This window comes from Rhinoraja longicauda, chromosome 16 (assembly GCF_053455715.1).
Source record: "Rhinoraja longicauda isolate Sanriku21f chromosome 16, sRhiLon1.1, whole genome shotgun sequence".
NCBI lineage: Eukaryota > Metazoa > Chordata > Chondrichthyes > Rajiformes > Arhynchobatidae > Rhinoraja > Rhinoraja longicauda.
Genome location: NC_135968.1, coordinates 1719225 through 1731052, shown reverse-complemented (window position 1 = coordinate 1731052; position 11828 = coordinate 1719225).

Here is an 11828-nt window from a genome sequence, read left to right as displayed (position 1 = left end):
CCATCCCGGGAATTAACCTGGTGAACCTACGCTGCACTCCCTCAAGAGCAATAATGTCCTTCCTCATATTAGGAGACCAATATTGCACACAGTACTCCGGGTGCGGTTTCACCAGGGCCCTGTACACCTGTAGTAGGACCTCCTTGCTCCTAAACTCAAATCCTCTTGCAATGAAGGCCGACATGCCATTAGCTTTCTTCACTGCCTGCCGTATCTGTGTGCTTACTTTCAGTTTACAGGCACACCCAGGTCTCGTTGCACCTCCTCTTTTCCTAATCTGACACCATTCAGATAATAATCTGCCTTCCTGTTCTTGCCACCAGAGTGGATAACCTCACATGGATCCACATTACCTTCTCCCTCAGAGATGCTGCCTGTCCCACTGAGTTCCTCCAGCACTTTGTGTCCATCTTCGGTGTTAACCAGCATCTGCAGTTCCTTCCTACACACTCAACATCTGCTCCTTCTGGTCGGGGGCCGAGGCGCATCATATTGAGTAACCGGCCAATCGTGAGGCAGGGAGGCGGCCTCTCATATGACCCAGGGCGCCAGCGGCCCCAGATGTGACCAGTTGCTCCGATGTCGGGGTACTCTACAAATTGAGAGGGAGAAGGGTAAATCGGAAGTGTCAGTATTACACTATAGCAAAGGGGATTACAGAGGCATGAGGCAGGAGCTGGCCAGAATTGACTGGAAGGAGGCCCTCGCAGGGAAGATGGTGGAACAGCAATGGCAGGTATTCCTGGGAATAATGCAGAAGTTGCAGGATCAATTTATCCCAAAGAGGAGGAAAGATTCCAAGTGGAGTAAGAGACACCCATGGCTGACAAGGGAAGTCAAGGACAGCATAAAAATAAAAGAGCAGAAGTACAACAAAGCAAAGAAGAGTGGGAAGCCAGAGGATTGGGACTCTTTTAAAGAGCAACAGAAGATGACTAAGAAGGCAATATGGGGAGAAAAGATGAGGTACGAGGGTAAACTAGCCAATAATATAAAGGAGGATAGTAAAAGCTTTTTTAGATATGTAAAGAGGAAAAAAATAGTCAAGGCAAATGTGGGTCCCTTGAAGACAGAAGCGGGGGAATTTATTATGGGAAACAAGGAAATGGCAGACGAGTTGAACCGGTACTTTGGATCTGGCTTCACTAAGGAAGATACAAGCAATCTCCCAGATGTTCTAGTGGGCGGAGATCCTAGGGTGACGGAGGAACTGAAGGAAATCCACATTAGGCAGGAAATGATGTTGGGTAGACTGATGGGACTGAAGGCTGATAAATCCCCAAAGCCTGATGGACTGCATCCCAGAGTACTTAAGGAGGTGGCACTAGAAATTGTGGACGCATTGGTGATCATTTTCCAATGTTCTATAGATTCAGGATCAGTTCCTGTGGATTGGAGGGTAGCTAATGTTGTCCTACGTTTTAAGAAAGGAGGGAGAGAGAAAACGGGAAATTATAGACCAGTTAGTCTGACAACAGTGGTGGGGAAGATGCTGGAGTCAATTATAAAAGACGAAATTGCGGAGCATTTGGATAATATTAGCAGGATTGTTCTGAGTCAGCATGGATTTACGAAGGGGAAATCATGCTTGACTAATCTTCTGGAATTCTTTGAGGATGTAACCAGGAAAATTGACAGCGGAGAGCCGGTGGATGTGGTATACCTTGACTTTCAGAAGCCTTTGACAAGGTTCCACATAGGAGATTAGTGGGCAAAATTAGAGCACATGGTATTGGAGGTAGGGTACTGACATGGATAGAAAATTGGTTGACAGACAGAAAGCAAAGAGTGGGGATAAATGGGTTCCTTTCAGAATGGCAGGCAGTAACTAGTGGGGTACCGCAAGGCACGGTGCTGGGACCGCAGCTATTTACAATATACATTCATGACTTGGATGAAGGGATTAAAAGTACCATTAGCAAATTTGCAGATGATACAAAGCTGGGTGGTAGTGTGAACTGTGAGGAAGATGCTATGAGGTTGCAGGGTGACTTGGACAGGTTGTGTGAGTGGGCGGATGCATGGCAGATGCAGTTTAATGTGGATAACTGTGAGGTTATCCACTTTGGTGGTAAGAATAGGAAGGCAGAGTATTATCTGAATGATGTCGAGTTAGGAACAGGGGACGTACAACGAGATCTGGGTGTCCTAGTGCATCAGTCACTGAAAGGAAGCATGCAGGTACAGCAGGCAGTGAAGAAAGCCAATGGAATGTTGGCCTTCGTAACAAGAGGAGTTGAGTATAGGAGTAAAGAGGTCCTTCTGCAGTTGTACAGGGCCCTAGTGAGATCGCACCTGGAGTACTGTGTGCAGTTTTGGTCTCCAAATTTGAGGAAGGATATTCTTGCTATTGAGGGCGTGCAGCGTAGGTTTAGTAGGTTAATTCCCGGAATGGCGGCAGGTGAGTTCGCTAATTGTTGAGCGAGTGCCTCATGGGTCGAGCGGACTCGACACCTGGGCCGTTGAGTTATTCTGGTCTTTGTTGCAGGAACATAGAACATCGAATAGAAACAGCATAGGAACAGGACCCTCGGCCCACAATGTCCACGCAGAACATGGTACCTAGTTATACCAATCTCCTCTGCCTGCATGCCATCGATATCCTTCCATTCCATAGATATCCATGTATTCATTCGAATGTCAATAACTTTGTTTAAGAAGTAATTAGACAGGTAGATGGATAAGACAGGTTCATAGGGAGATCGGTGAGATGCTGGCAAGTGGGACTACTGTAGATGGGACATGTTGGTTAGTGTGGGCAGGATGGGCCGAAGTGCCTGTTTCAAAACTGTATGACCCAATGACGGTTTTATCGGCCTCCGCCATCACCTGTGGCAGCGCGTTTCAGACACCCGTTGCAAACAACGTGCCTCGCATATCTCCTTAAAAATATTCCTCTCTGACCTTGAAACAATGTACTCTCTTGATATAGTCAGAGCCATAGAGCCATACAGCGTAGAAGCTGGCCCTTCTGCCCATCCTGCCCACACAGACCAACCTGTCCCAGCTAAACTAGTCGCACCTGCCCACGTCTGACCCATATCCCTCTAAATCTGTCATATTCATGTCCCTATCTAACTGTTCCTTAAATCCCCGCCTCAACTACCTCTTCTGGCAGCTCGTTATATACACCCACCACCATTTGTGTGAACAAGCAATCCCTCAGGTTCATATTAAATGTTTTCCCCTTCACCTCAACGTCTTTGGCATTTCCACCCAGGGGAAAGCGATCTGACCGTCTGCCCTATCTATGTCTCTCATAGTTTTATTTACTTCTATCAGGTCTCCCCTCAACGAAGGGGCGGGATTCACTGACCCGAATCATTGGTTGAAGGAGGACAGACCCCACAACACTGAACTGCGTTTACACCGGCTCTCCATCATATATATCTTGGTATAGTCAACATCGCCGGCAATCTCCTGAATACTTGCTGAGGATAGATTACTCAGGAAAGATGGACCGGTCTCCAGAATGCCCGCTGAGATTCTCCGGTGATTTGCAGAGAGACAAGACGATGTCTCATTTAACTCTCTCCGGGGCTCTTGTGTCCGACTCCGCCGTGTATCTCTGTGCCATGAACCCCACACTGTAGCAGGGAGACGGCGGATCCGGTCAAAAACCGGCTGTATTTGTTGCAGTGAGCGCTCGCCAGAGGGCGCGTCGAGCCCGGTCAACCGGGCAAAGAGATGCAATGAATGGAGGGGGGGGGGGGGGGGGGGGGGGGTTCTGGTTGGCTGCCAATGACTAGCGGAGTTCCTGCAAGGGTCGGTGCTGGGGCCGCTACTCTTCACGTTGTATATTATTGATGTGGACGAGGGGATTGAAGGCTTTGTGGCCAGTTACGGATGATATGAAAATAGTTGGGGGGCAGGTTGTGTGGAGGATGCAGGGACTCTGCAGAAGGACTTGGACAGGTTGGGAGAGTGGGCAGAAAAGTGGCAGATGGAATCTAATGTAGCAATGTGTGGAGTCATGGATTTTGGTGGTGGGAATAATGGCGTGCACTATTTTCTACATGGTGACAGACTCCAGAAATCGCAGGGGCAAAGGGACTTGGGAGTGTTGGTACGTGCAGGATCCCCCAAAAAGTTAATCTGTAAGTCGAATCAATAGTATAGAAATCAAACGGAATGTTCGCATTTATTTCGAGAGAGCTTGTATAGAAAAATCGGGATGTAACGTTGAGTGTTTTAAGGCACAGGTTAGGCCGCATTCGGAATATTTTGGGCACCATATTTGAGGAAGGATGTGCTCGCTCTGGAGAGGGTCCAGAGGAGGTTTACAAAAATCATCCCGGGAATCATGGGTTTACGTATGACGATCGTTTGACGGCACTGGGCCTATGCTCGCTGTAGTTTAGAAGAATTAGGGGGGTGGGGAGACCTCATTGAAACGTACAGAATAGTCAAAGGTAGGGTAGAGTGGAAGTTTCCGCTCATGTGAGAGTCAATGACTGGAGGTCATAGCCTCAGAATTAAAGGACGCTCTTTTAGGAAGGAGATGGGAAGGAATTTCTTCATTCATAGGGTGGTGGATATGTGGAATTCATTGCCACAGAAGCTGTGGAGGCAACGTCAGTGAATATATTTAAGGCAGATATAGGTAGATGCTTGATGAGTACGCGTGTCAGGTGTTATGGGGAGGAGACAGGAGAATGGGGTTAGGAGGGTGCGATATGTCAGCCATGATTGAATGGCGGAGTAGACTTGAAGGGCCGAATGGCCTAATTCTACTCCGATCTCTTCTGAATTCTCAAGAGTGAGATGACGTGAAAATCAACGGAATTGTAACCTACTGAATTAACCAGGTCTAGTTAGAAAATGTTACTTGTCAGACGGATTTCGTTACCGGGGAAAGTCGGTCCCCGAACCAGAGAAATGGCCGGAAACACAACTGACGCCGGTCGGGGTTCCGGTTGACCAGCCAATCGTGCAGCAGGACAGAGCCCCTCCCATCATCATCAATTGAAGGTTGCCCCGGTGATATGAATCTCTATTCTCACCTTGGTTATCCCACGTTCACGGCTGAAGAAATATTCTGATTTTGCAGCTGACGTTAGACTGGACAGCATGGTATTTCTGTCTTCACTTCCGATTCTATTGGCCTTTGGAATAGGTGAGTTCCTAATTGTTTCTCCTTGAAAATATACCTCTCCGACCTTGACGCCGTGCCCTCTATTTATATAGTCAACGAGTCAGAGAGCGATACAGCGGAGAAACAAGCCCTTCTGCCCAACTTGCCCACATTGGCCTACATGCCCCAGCTACTCCAGTCCCATCTGCCCGTGTTTGGCCCATTTCACTCGAAACCGGGCTTATCCACGTACATGTCTAATTGTTCCTCAAACATCAGAATGTTCACTGACTCAACTACCTCCTCTGGCAGCTGGTTCCATGCACCTACCATCCTTTGTGCGCAAAAGGTACCCCTTGGATTCCTATTAAATCTTTTCCACTTCACCTTAAAGTCTTTAACATTTCCACCCGCGGAGAAAGGGATCTGACTGTCTACCCTATCTATGTCTCTCATAATCTTATTAACTTCTTTCAGGTCTCCCCTCAACGAAGGCTCTGGATTCAGTGACCCAGAACCCTCCTGAATCAACGATTGAAGGAGGACAGAACACAACACTGAACTGCGTTTACACCGGCTCTCCATCATATATATTTTGGTATATTCAACATCGCGGAGAATATCCTGAATACTTGCTGAGGATAGATTACTCAGGAAAGGTGGACCGGTCTTCAGAATGCCCGCTGAGATTCTCCGGTGATTTGCAGAGAGACAAGACGATGTCTCATTTAACTCTCTCCGGGGCTCTTGTGTCCGACTCCGCCGTGTATCTCTGTGCCATGAACCCCACACTGTAGCAGGGAGACGGCGGATCCGGTCAAAAACCGGCTGTATTTGTTGCAGTGAGCGCTCGCCAGAGGGCGCGTCGAGCCCGGTCAACCGGGCAAAGAGATGCAATGAATGGGGGGGGTTCTGGTTGGCTGCCAATGACTAGCGGAGTTCCTGCAAGGGTCGGTGCTGGGGCCGCTACTCTTCACGTTGTATATTATTGATGTGGACGAGGGGATTGAAGGCTTTGTGGCCAGTTACGGATGATATGAAAATAGTTGGGGGGCAGGTTGTGTGGAGGATGCAGGGACTCTGCAGAAGGACTTGGACAGGTTGGGAGAGTGGGCAGAAAAGTGGCAGATGGAATCTAATGTAGCAATGTGTGGAGTCATGGATTTTGGTGGTGGGAATAATGGCGTGCAATATTTTCTACATGGTGACAGACTCCAGAAATCGCAGGGGCAAAGGGACTTGGGAGTGTTGGTACGTGCAGGATCCCCCAAAAAGTTAATCTGTAAGTCGAATCAATAGTATAGAAATCAAACGGAATGTTCGCATTTATTTCGAGAGAGCTTGTATAGAAAAATCGGGATGTAACGTTGAGTGTTTTAAGGCACAGGTTAGGCCGCATTCGGAATATTTTGGGCACCATATTTGAGGAAGGATGTGCTCGCTCTGGAGAGGGTCCAGAGGAGGTTTACAAAAATCATCCCGGGAATCATGGGTTTACGTATGACGATCGTTTGACGGCACTGGGCCTATGCTCGCTGTAGTTTAGAAGAATTAGGGGGGTGGGGAGACCTCATTGAAACGTACAGAATAGTCAAAGGTAGGGTAGAGTGGAAGTTTCCGCTCATGTGAGAGTCAATGACTGGAGGTCATAGCCTCAGAATTAAAGGACGCTCTTTTAGGAAGGAGATGGGAAGGAATTTCTTCATTCATAGGGTGGTGGATATGTGGAATTCATTGCCACAGAAGCTGTGGAGGCAACGTCAGTGAATATATTTAAGGCAGATATAGGTAGATGCTTGATGAGTACGCGTGTCAGGTGTTATGGGGAGGAGACAGGAGAATGGGGTTAGGAGGGTGCGATATGTCAGCCATGATTGAATGGCGGAGTAGACTTGAAGGGCCGAATGGCCTAATTCTACTCCGATCTCTTCTGAATTCTCAAGAGTGAGATGACGTGAAAATCAACGGAATTGTAACCTACTGAATTAACCAGGTCTAGTTAGAAAATGTTACTTGTCAGACGGATTTCGTTACCGGGGAAACTCGGTCCCCGAACCAGAGAAATGGCCGGAAACACAACTGACGCCGGTCGGGGTTCCGGTTGACCAGCCAATCGTGCAGCAGGACAGAGCCCCTCCCATCATCATCAATTGAAGGTTGCCCCGGTGATATGAATCTCTATTCTCACCTTGGTTATCCCACGTTCACGGCTGAAGAAATATTCTGATTTTGCAGCTGACGTTAGACTGGACAGCATGGTATTTCTGTCTTCACTTCCGATTCTATTGGCCTTTGGAATAGGTGAGTTCCTAATTGTTTCTCCTTGAAAATATACCTCTCCGACCTTGACGCCGTGCCCTCTATTTATATAGTCAACGAGTCAGAGAGCGATACAGCGGAGAAACAAGCCCTTCTGCCCAACTTGCCCACATTGGCCTACATGCCCCAGCTACTCCAGTCCCATCTGCCCGTGTTTGGCCCATTTCACTCGAAACCGGGCTTATCCACGTACATGTCTAATTGTTCCTCAAACATCAGAATGTTCACTGACTCAACTACCTCCTCTGGCAGCTGGTTCCATGCACCTACCATCCTTTGTGCGCAAAAGGTACCCCTTGGATTCCTATTAAATCTTTTCCACTTCACCTTAAAGTCTTTAACATTTCCACCCGCGGAGAAAGGGATCTGACTGTCTACCCTATCTATGTCTCTCATAATCTTATTAACTTCTTTCAGGTCTCCCCTCAACGAAGGCTCTGGATTCAGTGACCCAGAACCCTCCTGAATCAACGATTGAAGGAGGACAGAACACAACACTGAACTGCGTTTACACCGGCTCTCCATCATATATATTTTGGTATATTCAACATCGCGGAGAATATCCTGAATACTTGCTGAGGATAGATTACTCAGGAAAGGTGGACCGGTCTTCAGAATGCCCGCTGAGATTCTCCGGTGATTTGCAGAGAGACAAGACGATGTCTCATTTAACTCTCTCCGGGGCTCTTGTGTCCGACTCCGCCGTGTATCTCTGTGCCATGAACCCCACACTGTAGCAGGGAGACGGCGGATCCGGTCAAAAACCGGCTGTATTTGTTGCAGTGAGCGCTCGCCAGAGGGCGCGTCGAGCCCGGTCAACCGGGCAAAGAGATGCAATGAATGGGGGGGGTTCTGGTTGGCTGCCAATGACTAGCGGAGTTCCTGCAAGGGTCGGTGCTGGGGCCGCTACTCTTCACGTTGTATATTATTGATGTGGACGAGGGGATTGAAGGCTTTGTGGCCAGTTACGGATGATATGAAAATAGTTGGGGGGCAGGTTGTGTGGAGGATGCAGGGACTCTGCAGAAGGACTTGGACAGGTTGGGAGAGTGGGCAGAAAAGTGGCAGATGGAATCTAATGTAGCAATGTGTGGAGTCATGGATTTTGGTGGTGGGAATAATGGCGTGCAATATTTTCTACATGGTGACAGACTCCAGAAATCGCAGGGGCAAAGGGACTTGGGAGTGTTGGTACGTGCAGGATCCCCCAAAAAGTTAATCTGTAAGTCGAATCAATAGTATAGAAATCAAACGGAATGTTCGCATTTATTTCGAGAGAGCTTGTATAGAAAAATCGGGATGTAACGTTGAGTGTTTTAAGGCACAGGTTAGGCCGCATTCGGAATATTTTGGGCACCATATTTGAGGAAGGATGTGCTCGCTCTGGAGAGGGTCCAGAGGAGGTTTACAAAAATCATCCCGGGAATCATGGGTTTACGTATGACGATCGTTTGACGGCACTGGGCCTATGCTCGCTGTAGTTTAGAAGAATTAGGGGGGTGGGGAGACCTCATTGAAACGTACAGAATAGTCAAAGGTAGGGTAGAGTGGAAGTTTCCGCTCATGTGAGAGTCAATGACTGGAGGTCATAGCCTCAGAATTAAAGGACGCTCTTTTAGGAAGGAGATGGGAAGGAATTTCTTCATTCATAGGGTGGTGGATATGTGGAATTCATTGCCACAGAAGCTGTGGAGGCAACGTCAGTGAATATATTTAAGGCAGATATAGGTAGATGCTTGATGAGTACGCGTGTCAGGTGTTATGGAGAGGAGACAGGAGAATGGGGTTAGGAGGGTGCGATATGTCAGCCATGAATGAATGGCGGAGTAGACTTGAAGGGCCGAATGGCCTAATTCTACTCCGATCTCTTCTGAATTCTCAAGAGTGAGATGACGTGAAAATCAACGGAATTGTAACCTACTGAATTAACCAGGTCTAGTTAGAAAATGTTACTTGTCAGACGGATTTCGTTACCGGGGAAAGTCGGTCCCCGAACCAGAGAAATGGCCGGAAACACAACTGACGCCGGTCGGGGTTCCGGTTGACCAGCCAATCGTGCAGCAGGACAGAGCCCCTCCCATCATCATCAATTGAAGGTTGCCCCGGTGATATGAATCTCTATTCTCACCTTGGTTATCCCACGTTCACGGCTGAAGAAATATTCTGATTTTGCAGCTGACGTTAGACTGGACAGCATGGTATTTCTGTCTTCACTTCCGATTCTATTGGCCTTTGGAATAGGTGAGTTCCTAATTGTTTCTCCTTGAAAATATACCTCTCCGACCTTGACGACGTGCCCTCTATTTATATAGTCAACGAGTCAGAGAGCGATACAGCGGAGAAACAAGCCCTTCTGCCCAACTTGACCACATTGGCCTACATGCCCCAGCTACTCCAGTCCCATCTGCCCGTGTTTGGCCCATTTCACTCGAAACCGGGCTTATCCACGTACATGTCTAATTGTTCCTCAAACATCAGAATGTTCACTGACTCAACTACCTCCTCTGGCAGCTGGTTCCATGCACCTACCATCCTTTGTGCGCAAAAGGTACCCCTTGGATTCCTATTAAATCTTTTCCACTTCACCTTAAAGTCTTTAACATTTCCACCCGCGGAGAAAGAGATCTGACTGTCTACCCTATCTATGTCTCTCATAATCTTATTAACTTCTTTCAGGTCTCCCCTCAACGAAGGCTCTGGATTCAGTGACCCAGAACCCTCCTGAATCAACGATTGAAGGAGGACAGAACACAACACTGAACTGCGTTTACACCGGCTCTCCATCATATATATTTTGGTATATTCAACATCGCGGAGAATATCCTGAATACTTGCTGAGGATAGATTACTCAGGAAAGGTGGACCGGTCTCCAGAATGCCCCCTGAGGTTTACCGGTGATAGGCAGAGAGACAAAGCGATGTCACATTTAACTCTCTCCGGGGCTCTTGTGTCCGACTCCGCCGTGTATCTCTGTGCCATGAACCCCACACTGTAGCAGGGAGACGGCGGATCCGGTCAAAAACCGGCTGTATTTGTTGCAGTGAGCGCTCGCCAGAGGGCGTGTCGAGCCCGGTCAACCGGGCAAAGAGATGCAATGAATGGGGGGGGGGGGGGGGGGGGGGGGGGTTCTGGTTGGCTGCCAATGACTAGCGGAGTTCCTGCAAGGGTCGGTGCTGGGGCCGCTACTCTTCACGTTGTATATTATTGATGTGGACGAGGGGATTGAAGGCTTTGTGGCCAGTTACGGATGATATGAAAATAGTTGGGGGGCAGGTTGTGTGGAGGATGCAGGGACTCTGCAGAAGGACTTGGACAGGTTGGGAGAGTGGGCAGAAAAGTGGCAGATGGAATCTAATGTAGCAATGTGTGGAGTCATGGATTTTGGTGGTGGGAATAATGGCGTGCAATATTTTCTACATGGTGACAGACTCCAGAAATCGCAGGGGCAAAGGGACTTGGGAGTGTTGGTACGTGCAGGATCCCCCAAAAAGTTAATCTGTAAGTCGAATCAATAGTATAGAAATCAAACGGAATGTTCGCATTTATTTCGAGAGAGCTTGTATAGAAAAATCGGGATGTAACGTTGAGTGTTTTAAGGCACAGGTTAGGCCGCATTCGGAATATTTTGGGCACCATATTTGAGGAAGGATGTGCTCGCTCTGGAGAGGGTCCAGAGGAGGTTTACAAAAATCATCCCGGGAATCATGGGTTTACGTATGACGATCGTTTGACGGCACTGGGCCTATGCTCGCTGTAGTTTAGAAGAATTAGGGGGGTGGGGAGACCTCATTGAAACGTACAGAATAGTCAAAGGTAGGGTAGAGTGGAAGTTTCCGCTCATGTGAGAGTCAATGACTGGAGGTCATAGCCTCAGAATTAAAGGACGCTCTTTTAGGAAGGAGATGGGAAGGAATTTCTTCATTCATAGGGTGGTGGATATGTGGAATTCATTGCCACAGAAGCTGTGGAGGCAACGTCAGTGAATATATTTAAGGCAGATATAGGTAGATGCTTGATGAGTACGCGTGTCAGGTGTTATGGAGAGGAGACAGGAGAATGGGGTTAGGAGGGTGCGATATGTCAGCCATGAATGAATGGCGGAGTAGGCTTGAAGGGCCGAATGGCCTAATTCTACTCCGATCTCTTCTGAATTCTCAAGAGTGAGATGACGTGAAAATCAACGGAATTGTAACCTACTGAATTAACCAGGTCTAGTTAGAAAATGTTACTTGTCAGACGGATTTCGTTACCGGGGAAAGTCGGTCCCCGAACCAGAGAAATGGCCGGAAACACAACTGACGCCGGTCGGGGTTCCGGTTGACCAGCCAATCGTGCAGCAGGACAGAGCCCCTCCCATCATCATCAATTGAAGGTTGCCCCGGTGATATGAATCTCTATTCTCACCTTGGTTATCCCACGTTCACGGCTGAAGAA